This window comes from Carassius carassius, chromosome 33 (genome assembly GCF_963082965.1).
Source record: "Carassius carassius chromosome 33, fCarCar2.1, whole genome shotgun sequence".
In the NCBI taxonomy this organism is placed as follows: Eukaryota; Metazoa; Chordata; class Actinopteri; order Cypriniformes; family Cyprinidae; genus Carassius; species Carassius carassius.
Window position 1 is genome coordinate 6693599 of NC_081787.1, and position 12272 is coordinate 6705870.

Sequence of the window (12272 nt, forward strand, 5' to 3'; positions counted from 1 at the left end):
TACTGTTAATGATAATAAAAAGAACAATCTGTGCAAATCTATCTTTGAAGTCATTTTTATTCCTTCCTACTGTGAGTGATTTTATCTGTCATTACTCGTTTCCTTTCTGTTGTGGGCTGGTGGATATGCAGGGAAAAATGTACTGTAAAAACGATCACTGGATTCATCTCTTTTGTGTTTCACTGATCCACAGTTATCGTCGAGAGCGTTGTATGGAATACAAGGATCATCACCTTAGAAGCAACATCATGCAAAAAAAAAAGAGGTAGTTCACCCCCAAATTAATATAATTTACTCGCCCTTGTGTTATTTTAAACCTGCTTGACTTTTGCAAAAGAAGAAAGTCATCACAAGATAAGTTTCACAACATCATGTTTAATTTGAAGGTCCGAATCATTAATTCAGACCAGGAGATCTTTTTCATGACTTCATCTTTAGTATGTCCAGATGTAATAAGACAATAGCTGTGCATCCTCTTTGATCCAGCTGTATTACACATGTAATATATGTGTGTAATAATATATGGATGGATCCTGGATTCTGAAATAATAAAGCTTATGATACTGTATTAACCTCTTTTCTGATTCTGCAGCTAAAACCCCACCATGTATCCATCAATCACAGCTCGCATTCACAGACTACAGCACAAATCTCTTTAACGCTCATTATTATTTCATCTCTCATAATGGAGGAAGATATATGTGGTTAGCAGTGGTAAGCTTTCTTGAGCTATTACAGTTTATGGTGGTCTGGGTATTGCTTTACCGATTTCCTTTGCATTATAGATGGTAGCAGAACTGTAATTGTGTTAAATTACTTGACCAGAGGCAGCTTTTGATCTCCAGCTGGATGTGGAATTTCATGTTGCATATAAGTCATAGATTAAGCAGTTGGTCAGTGATTGAAAAACAATTGTAGTGCTACACATCACATTCTCTACTCACACAATGGAGGCTGGGGGCGATAAAAGGGTTTGCATATGCATATGTTATTTGAGCTCTCTCTCTATCTTTAACCCTTCTGTTTTTCACTCACATTCCTCCTATATCACTCTCATACACGTTCTCTCTCTCTGTCTCTCAATCTACCCCCTTCCATCTTTTTCATCTCTCACCATCTCTCTCTCTCCCCCACTGTCTCTCTCGATGAAACATACACCCACACATACATATAAAGATGACTGTCTCTGTACTCTTCCAGGTTATAGGTTTTTTCCCTGCCACGGCGACCTCATCCTGGGAAACTGAGCACTTTCTGACTGAAAATAGGGGCTGTAATTAAGAGCATTCACTATTTGTTACAACTTGGCATTACATTAGTATGCAAAGCTGGCAGCCGCCTAATCAGGGGAAAAACGTTTGTTTCCTTAATTCCCCTCTTAGGACAAATGTGTGGGAGGGGAAATGAAACACTAACGTGCCATAGGAAGAATGAGGCCTGGCTTGAGTGAGGATGTGGCTCCATGAGATAGAGGTTAAACCTTTTACTTTTAAACTAATGGGGCCAGAGACAACACACACACACACACACACACACACACACACACACACACACACACACACACACACACACACACACACACACACACACACACATAGTATCATACCATAAAGTATCATAAAAAATAATCCATTCACACTATATTCCAGGTCGTCTGAATCCATATGATAGATGTGTAAAAAATACACAAAAAGTTTGTAATTTACTGTTACATTTATTTAGTATACAGGTCCTTCTCAAAAAATTAGCATATTGTGATAAAGTTCATTATTTTCCATAATGTAATGATAAAAATTAAACTTTCATATAGATTCATTGCACACCAACTGAAATATTTCAGGTCTTTTATTATTTTAATACTGATGATTTTGGCATACAGCTAATGAAAACCCAAAATTCCTATCTCAAAAAATTAGCATATCATGAAAAGGTTCTCTAAACAAGCTATTAACCTAATCATCTGAATCAACTAATTAACTCTAAACACCTGCAAAAGATTCCTGAGGCTTTTAAAAACTCCCAGCCTGGTTCATCATTACTCAAAACCGCAATCATGGGTAAGACTGCTGACCAGAAGGCCATCATTGACACCCTCAAGCAAGAGGGTAAGACACAGAAAGAAATTTCTGAACGAATAGGCTGTTCCCAGAGTGCTGTATCAAGGCACCTCAGTGGGAAGTCTGTGGGAAGGAAAAAGTGTGGCAAAAACGCTGCACAACGAGAAGAGGTGACCGGACCCTGAGGAAGATTGTGGAGAAGGACCGATTCCAGACCTTGGGGGACCTGCGGAAGCAGTGGACTGAGTCTGGAGTAGAAACATCCAGAGCCACCGTGCACAGGCGTGTGCAAGAAATGGGCTATAGGTGCCGCATTCCCCAGGTCAAGCCACTTTGAACCAGAAACAGCAGCAGAAGTGCCTGACCTGGGCTACAGAGAAGCAGCACTGGACTTTTGGATAAATTTTGCATGTCATTCGGAAATCAAGGTGCCAGAGTCTGGAGGAAGACTGGGGAGAAGGAAATGCCAAAATGCCTGAAGTCCAGTGTCAAGTACCCACAGTCAGTGATGGTCTGGGGTGCCATGTCAGCTGCTGGTGTTGGTCCACTGTGTTTTATCAAGGGCAGGGTCAATGCAGCTAGCTATCAGGAGATTTTAGAAGCACTTCATGCTTCCATCTGCTGAAAAGCTTTATGGAGATGAAGATTTCGTTTTTCAGCACGACCTGGCACCTGCTCACAGTGCCAAAACCACTGGTAAATGGTTTACTGACCATGGTATTACTGTGCTCAATTGGCCTGCCAACTCTCCTGACCTGAACCCCATAGAGAATCTGTGGGATATTGTGAAGAGAAAGTTGAGAGACGCAAGACCCAACACTCTGAATGAGCTTAAGGCCGCTATCGAAGCATCCTGGGCCTCCATAACACCTCAGCAGTGCCACAGGCTGATTGCCTCCATGCCACGCCGCATTGAAGCAGTCATTTCTGCAAAAGGATTCCCGACCAAGTATTGAGTACATAACTGAACATAATTATTTGAAGGTTGACTTTTTTTGTATTAAAAACACTTTTCTTTTATTAGTCGGATGAAATATGCTAATTTTTTGAGACAGGCATTTTGGGTTTTCATGAGCTGTATGCCAAAATCATCAGTATTAAAACAATAAAAGACCTGAAATATTTCAGTTGGTGTGCAATGAATCTAAAATATATGAAAGTTTAATTTTTATCATTACATTATGGAAAATAATGAACTTTATCACAATATGCTAATTTTTTGAGAAGGACCTGTATATGTGTTTGTGTGTGTGTGTATATATAGCCTATATATATATATATGTGTGTGTGTGTGTGTGTGTTCAGCTGTATCCTATAGGCTACTACTAGGCAGTGAATTAGAACACTTATTTGTATGTATTGGTAATATTCGATTTCTTGAGAAAAAAAAAATTCGAACAGACACAGCTTTGGTGCATTATTCTGAATGTCAATAAACCACCGAATCCCATTTTTACCGGACCTCTGAAACAACTTCTTCAATTCCTCGACGTAAGACTTTTATCATATTTCGTTTTAAATGTAAGTCTTAAAGAACTGTTTTTATTGGATCCTTGTGATTATGCTTTTGCGAAGACAAACAGTCATCGAAATTATTCCTCAAATTGATTTCAAACTAACACAGTAAGACAGAATTTGACAGACCAATAAAGACGTGTTTGATTATCAGAAGAGATTTGCAACCATACCGGATTCGGTTGCTGGAGCCCGAGGGAAATTTAATTAAACAACGTGAAACTTTTGTGCTGTTCAATTGAGCTGCAGGCAGCAAATGCGTGTCAGCTGTCAGTGTGCTATCAGCCTAAACAACTTTACTGTGCTTTTCAGTAGTTTAGTAATAATGCCATTGGGGTAAATACAAATTAAATAAATATTATATGAAATAATCTTGAATGATATTCAGAAAGGGATGTTGTGGATGACTGATGACAAATAAAGTCAAATATTTACTTAATAAAACTGCTGATTTACTCTGCAAGCAGCTGATCTTTCACTAACAACTAATCAAGTAACAATATTTTTTCCTCTGTATAATTCAGTGTTGTCTGAGTAATGAATGAGAGTGACATGTCCTTAAATTTGGTGTTAGAAGTTAAGCTCGAGTGGTCTGGGAGAAGACGTGAATTAATGTGTGTAGGCTATATGGAGGGTCACTGTTCTGCTCACAAAGGCGAGATAATCCAAGTAATTTACACAATGCATAGGGCTGTGTTGACATGGTGTAAAGGAGGGCCTTGCCTTTTATGTCCCACCAAATTGGAGCATCTCATTAAATCGAAACGGTCAATTATATGTTGACAGAAGACTTTTTTGGGTTGCTCTTAAGCAGGGTCAGTTGACTGGATCGTTTGACCTGATCGGCAACACTTCTCACTAACTGTGTTCCAAATAAATATTTTAGTGCCGGAGGAAAATGACAGGATATTAAATAAACATAATAACATGTAATGGCAGGTTACTTTCTCTGTGACTAGAATAAAAGCAAAAACATTTCAAACATGATTAATTTATTTTATAACATTTTCGTCACTATTAAATCTTTAAACTCTAAAAATGAGAATTTATAGGATTTCGGAGTATTTTTATTTATCAAATCATTGTAGCCAAGGTATAAGTTACTAAATTCTCACAAGTCCGGTGTCAGGGAATTACAACCATGCATGTCTGACTGAAATTTTTACTTTATATGGAAGCCTAAAACTAATTTCTTAAAGCTAAATGATTGATGTTTTTTCCTCTTTATTTCACTGGATTTCTTCCCCCAGGAGCCATAGGCTATAAGTTTTTAAAACGAAACTTTATTTTATTTTTCTTATTGTCTTTGGGAGGTAAAGTATAACAATATTGTCTCCATGGACCGATTATTTATCTGCCTTACCACAGATTGAAAAGCAATTTCATAAGTAACAAATTCAGATACACTCCCAAATAATGCATATAAGTAAAACTAAAGATTTAAATAAATAATAAAGAGTGCATTGTTTTATATTTACTATTGGCCATTGACCCATTGTCATAAATTATACACGACACTCCCGTAAGTTTATTTGCTCTCCAAACCTTAATTGCTTCAAACACGTGACAATTAAAAAGAAGAAGAAAAGAAAAAAGAACAAAACTAAATCTTACATTGATTATAACCAAACAACTAAAAGCAGTTATTACCATCATCATTATTATTTCGGTTTTATAAAGACATCATCTTAAATGTGTTTATAACTATTGATAAAAGAGATAAGAGAAAGCAAATATATAATACAAATATAGGTAAATCATTATTTTATTTCTATATTTATTTAAAAAAAAAATCCAAATCGCATAAGATAATTTTTTTAATTATTATAATATATTAGATATTTTTTTATATTTTTAATGACATACTGCATCATAATTTACATTACGTTTTCCCCCACATCTGTAATTAAATTTTCATATATATATATATATATATATATATATATATATGCCCCCCCACCCCACACAAAATTAGCCCGTCAGACAGTAGTGTCCGTCATGTTTATTTTGATACGAAAATGAAATGTCCTCATTTATGCTGCACTAACGCAGGTGCTGAGAGGACGCGACGCGCATGTTTACACAGGTGAGCTGCGCGTTGGGAGAGCGCGAGACACACTCCGTGTTAATACAATAACAAAGGATTACATACTTATTTTCCACAGGCCTTTCATATATTTGAAAAGCATATTTGAACTAAATCAACTATGCTGTATTCACATTTTACAAAACACATCAAGTACTTTACCATGTTAAAAAGGAAGATTTTTAATTTATTTAATAAACCACATTTTCTCTTATACAATTAGAACGAATAATGATACAATCTACAGTCATTCAGATAGCCAAAAAATGCTCCATGATTCAGTAGTTTGGACAGCAGGCTAATAGAAACAAACAAGCAAAAAATTAACCAAACAAAATATAGCATGAACGACTACATAGGCCTATATGTCGTGTAAAATAAAATAAAAATAAAAACTAAACAAAATAATACAGTATAAAAACTTCTTATGAAGCCGAGCAGGGAAATAAGATGTCACAAAAGGAGTTCATTAGCAGTCAGAGGAATGGTGGTTCTTCACAAGGCAGAGGGGTTAGGTGGAGCAGAATGCTGAAACCTGCTCTCTGGGGCCTTTACATCAAAGCGGGTGAAATCACATTCCCAGAGAACTTTTAAGCGCTACACTGACAACAGAACACTTAAAGCCTGAATGTCATTTTTGTCAACCCAACCCGAGTATGGAAAGGTGCGACTTTAAAACACCTGAGCTCAGTGTGGCGGATGAGGCGCGATAGATACCCTTTCGGTTAGAACAGTAGGCTAGGTGACACACCACATCAGTGTCACTTGGTAAAGACTCGGATTCGGATAACGTAACACGTAAATTAAGCATCAGTCCTGCATCCGTGCACTTGAAATGAGTATAAGGACACAGTGAGGAAAAAGAGATTAATGAAAGCAAAATCTGAGCATCTTGGTTAAGCGGTAGCTCAAAAAATGCCCCTTTAACAGCAGGACATCTCGATGTGCTTAGTAAGAAATGGAAGCATTTGATCTTTTAAAACTGTGAATCTCCAATCCGAAGTTAAAGGAATTCATGAGTTTAATGTTCCAAGCAGCATTAAAGTTCTGGAAACATAGCCTAGTCCCCCAGAGTAAAGTTCAACAGGTTATATCAAATACTTTCAGTAACTTTTCCATGGCGCAATCTGATAGCCTACCCAAAATAGGCTACTTCTCCTCCTTCACATTTGGATCCCGTTGTGCGATGCGAGCTCAGTGCTGCCAGTCTCAAGATCAAACTCTGGGAGTGATTTTTTTTTTTTAACTCTTGACATTTTTGTTTTAACGGAGCGGAAACAAACATGTTGGCTGAGGGGGGAAAAAGAACAGATAAAATACAGTTGCTTTTAAGATCGACAAGTAATAATCATAAACAACAATGCATTTTACAATAAGGTTAAATTAAAAATCTAAATCATGTTATTTTAAGTATGCATTTTGTTAATGAAACGAGGTCTACAAACTCTTGATAAGGGTGTAAGAGGAGTGAGGTGAATTGGCACCGAATGAATGAAATGAACACACAGAGGGTGAAATCACTATGAGCACCTCCCTCCTGAAGTGACAGCAGAAGTTATAAGCCTGTGTGAAAATATAATGGAATTAAGAAAGAAAACGAATTTTGAAGTGGGCCTAATTTGCTTGTTTTTAATGTTAATGGATGTTAAACTAAAGAACTGGCATCGTCGGAATGAGGAGGATTATGATGAATTTGATATTCATGTAATTAAATAAATAAAATGGCTACAATTAGGTTACCTTTGCAGGAACTTCTGTCGGACTCACAAAATTAGACATTAGACAGTCATTTATCGAGAAAGATTATAGCACATATAGTTATGGCATAGTTTATGGGGATATTCCATAGATGTAGTTATTTTAATACTCTACAAACTAAGTTTTCTATCCTGCAACCCTATCTCTAAACCTACTTTAAATCACACAAATAATTATGCTATTTTAGATTTCAACAAACTGTATTTCGTAAGATTTATGTTATGTTTTATGTATTTATATATTTTGCAATTTATTATGTAAGTTGTTAGGTAAGTTGTTCGTAAGTTATGTAACTTATTATCCTATGATTTATGCATTTTGTTGACAAAAATATTTTTGATTAAAATATTTAAAATGACATGACACTTGGCAGGGTGTGGGATGGAAGTGAGGATGGAGGGGGGCAATTTTTATTTTATTTTAAAAGCAAGATAATTATTTTTTAATTAAATTTAATTTAAACGAACATTTGAAGCAGCCATGTTAGTGTATTAGTGCAGCTGCCCACCGTTGCACTTTACGTTATTTTTCCACAAAGTTTACAGATATGGTTTACATTTTTAACTACTTCAGTTATTGTTTTAGGCTAATTAAATGTTACATAAAAGTTTGAGATGCCTAGCAATCAAAATAACTGATTTACAAAACGTTTTATTTTTTAATTGCGTCATAAAAACGCATTTTCGTTAACCAGCAGTCATCTTCTTTTATTTTTCCCTATTCTTTTTATCTTCTAATCAAATAAAAATAAGATGAAAAGTGATAACTCTGCTTATGATGAAATCGGCTGCTCTTAATTCTTTTTTTTTTTTTACATTTTGGGTCATTTCCTGTTGTTTTGAGGTAATGCAGGATTGTTTGCTCAAGTCTCATTTCCTGTTTTCCTTAGTCAAGGTAAGTCACCGGAAATGTCTTGCAATGTATTCCACTTTGTGTTTGTTATTAGAATATTTATTAGTTATAATGTGGCCTTTGGTCTTATTAGGTCAGTACGCTCCTCATCTGTAAATATCTGTGAATTAGGGGGGTGTTTTTCTCAAAAAGACTGTTAACATTTTAGCTAAAGGGAAAGAAATTTCAAATCCAACTGGTGTATAAACCAACAGATGGGAGACGTGGACTTGGAGATGTGACAAGTGATTCTTGAAATCGCGATTGACAATAATGAGTTGAAAAAAGAGGTCTCAGTAAACTTGTCACTCAGTCTTGGAAAGATTCGGTCATATTTGAGCTGTTTCCTTAACTGTAAGTCCACATTTCTGATCCTCACAGATTTTGTGGTATTTGGCTTTGCAGACTAGTCACTCAGGGTCACAACCCGACAGGAAATATGGGCTACCATAGCAACAGAAAGATGGCCTCTAAAAAGGCTTAACATTATTCTGCCCTAATAGAAAAATAACAGCGCCAAATCCCGTCCTTAGTGAGGAAGCTTATTTGGTAGAGGCAGGCTCCCACCTGTGATCCATAGTTCCACACCACTGTGCAAAGACAAAAGGGAAAAAAAGCCCTTTTTAAAACGTACTCGGTTACTAAACATAACCTCGGTTCTCTCTAGAAGAGCGAACGAGTACTGCGTCTTAGCTAAGACGCTACGGGAAAAGTCTCTTTTCACGAAATACTGAAGCAAAAAATTATCCTTAATTTTGTATTTTTGTAAAGCGCATTTGCAACAGTACACAGCCATAGGCGAGACGGCTCGTTCGCTCATTGGCTTGTTCTGCGGCAACTGCACAGCCTATCGAGCGCAGGCTGATGCAACATCAGACCAATAAGGGCGCTTTGCGCCCTTCTTGCCACTTCCCGCCGAAACGGGTGTGGCCCAACCTATAAAAGGAGCTCGAAAAGGCTGACTCACCTGATTTATTTAATCGCCAAAGCGAACCAGAGTGAATCGTACGCACGGCAGAGAACGCAGTACTCGTTCGCTCTTCTAGAGAGAACCGAGGTTACGTTTAGTAACCGAGTACGTTCTCTTACGAGAGCTCTCTCGTACTGCGTCCGGGAACCCAATGTAAAACGCCGTGCGTGCAGGGATCACACACCAATAAACCTGAAGCAACGCCCAGGATTTACAGTGCACAGTCACCTGAGGGACTCACAGAGAGTCCAGGACAGAAAAGGGAAAAAGCCCTCAGTCCTATATCCAGCAGCATCCGTAGATGCGGCAATATGACATCACACAGCCGAGGCAAGGCCTGACCAATGTGGCAATGCGGGTCTTAAGCAATACTGCCCATATAACAGTCGGCAGCGCATAGCGCTCGTGAACTCAGAATTCCCCTCAGGGCCCTGATTCGACTATACCGACAACAGCCTTGCTTGCAAGGCGGTGACCTCCAGGTTATAGAACCTGATAAATGTAGACGGCGAGGCCCAACCTGCCGCCATACATATATCCTGCAAGGAGATCCCAGTAGACCACGCCCACGACGAGGCGACGCCTCTTGTGGAGTGTGCTCTGACGGCCAACGGGCACTGAAGGCCCCTGGAAGCGTAAGCTAACGCTATGGCGTCAACTATCCATCTGGATAGAGTCTGTCTCGAAACAGCCATTCCCTTGGAACGTCCACCGAACGAGACAAACAGCTGCTCCGTCTGCCGAAAGGCAGCAGAGCGAGACACATAAGCTCTTAAAACCCTGACAGGGCAAAGAAGACTCGAGTCTCCATCCTCTCCTGACACTGGCAGGGCAGACAGGGCAATAACCTGAGCCCGAAACGGTGTGTTGAGGGATTTCGGCACATAACCGTGCCTAGGTTTGAGTATGACCCTTGAGTCATTGGGCCCAAACTCCAAGCACGACTGGCTCACCGAGAGCGCGTGCAAATCACCCACACGCTTCACAGAAGCGAGAGCCAACAAGAATACTGTCTTGAACGACAGATGCTGAAGGCTAACCGATTGGATAGGCTCAAAAGGGGGACCCTTCAAGGCCTCCAAAACCGCTGCGAGGTCCCACATAGGGACTGACGGAGGTTTGGGAGGATTCAGCCTCCTAGCTCCTCTGAGGAACCGGATGACTAAATCATTCCTTCCTATTGACTGACCGGACGCCGTTTCAGAAAACGCCGGAGTGGCCGCCACATAAACTTTGAGCGTGGATGGGGCTCTGCCCTTATCCAACAGCTCCTGTAGGAAGGAGAGGACCTCCGTCACCTCACAACTAAGGGGTGAATAACCTCGAGCTGTGCACCAGCTGGAGAACACCAACCACTTCGAGGCATACAGACGTCGTGTCGACGGAGCTCTAGCCTGAGTGATGGTATTTAGCACTCCCACTGCGAGATCAGCAGGTAACCGTTGAGCGCCCACACATGGAGGGACCACAACTCCGGTTGAGGGTGCCAAATCGAGCCCCTGGCCTGCGAGAGGAGGTGCCTCCTCAACGGTACCGGCCACGGGGTGACATCTGCTAACTGCATCAAATCTGGGAACCATGGTTGGTTCTTCCAAAGAGGTGCTACAAGCAGTATTGAACATCTCGTTTCTCTCACCCGTTCTATCACCTGCGGAAGGAGGGAGACGGGAGGAAACGCATAAAGCGGGCAGCACGGCCATCTCCGTGACAGCGCGCTTTCGTTCTTGGAAAAGAACGCGGGGCAGTGAGCGTTTTCATGGGACGCAAAGAGGTCCACCTCCGCCATGTCAAATCTCTCCCACAACAGCCGGACTGTTTGCGGGTGTAGAGACCATTCGCCCGTAGGAACATTGCCTCTGGACAGCCTGTCTGGACCCAGATTCTGCAGTCCAGGCACATGCACTGCTCTCAGCGAGCGCACGTTGCGCTGAGCCCAAACCAGGAGGCGTTCCGTCAGCCTGCACAGGTTTCGGGACCCGAGACCGCCCTGGCGATTTATGTAGGACACCACGGACATGTTGTCCGAACGGACTACGACGTGGTGATCCTTGATATGGGGACAAAAGCGCGTCAGCGCGTTCTCCACTGCCAGCATTTCCAGGCAGTTGATATGATGGAGCTTTTCCTGTTCTGACCATAGGCCAAAGGACGGTCTGCCTTCGAGCAGCGCTCCCCATCCCGAAGTGGAGGCATCCGTCGACACCGTTTTCACACTCGGGGAAGTCCCCAGGCTTACACCTGATCGGTACCAGCCGTTCGCTGTCCAAGGTGCTAGAGCCGCAACACAGCTCTGATCGACCTTGAAATGCAGCCGGCCAGACGCCCACGCTCTGCGCGGCACCCGAGCCTTCAGCCAGAACTGCAGGGGGCGCATGCGGAGCAGGCCCAGCCGCAGAACCGGAGATGCTGAGGCAATGAGACCCAGCATCTTTTGACAGTGTTTGAGCGACACGGTCGCGCCGCAGCGGAAAGAACTCGCTGCACGCTGAATGCCCATCACGCGCTGTGGTGACAGCCGCGCCGTCATGGAACACGAGTTCAGAACTATACCCAGAAACAGGATCGTCTGACTGGGGTTCAGCGAACTCTTCGCCCAATTGACACTGAGGCCGAGCTTCTCGAGGTGATCGAGTAAAACGGCCCTGTGGTCCATGAGCTCCGCTCGTGATCGGGCCAGAACCAGCCAGTCGTCCAAATAATTCAGCACTCGTATGCCTCTGAGTCTGAGAGGAGCGAGCGCTGCATCCATGCACCTCGTAAACGTACGAGGAGCTACGGACAAGCCGAATGGCAGGACTGTAAACTGGTATGCCTGGCCCTCAAAGGCGAATCTCAAATATCGCCTGTGGTTTGACGCTATCTGTATTTGAAAATACGCGTCCTTCAGATCTATTGACATGAACCAGTCCCCTCTGCGAATCTGCGCGAGGAGCTTCCTGGTCGTGAGCATTTTGAAACTGCGTTTCATCAATGCCTTGTTCAGCTGTCTTAGATC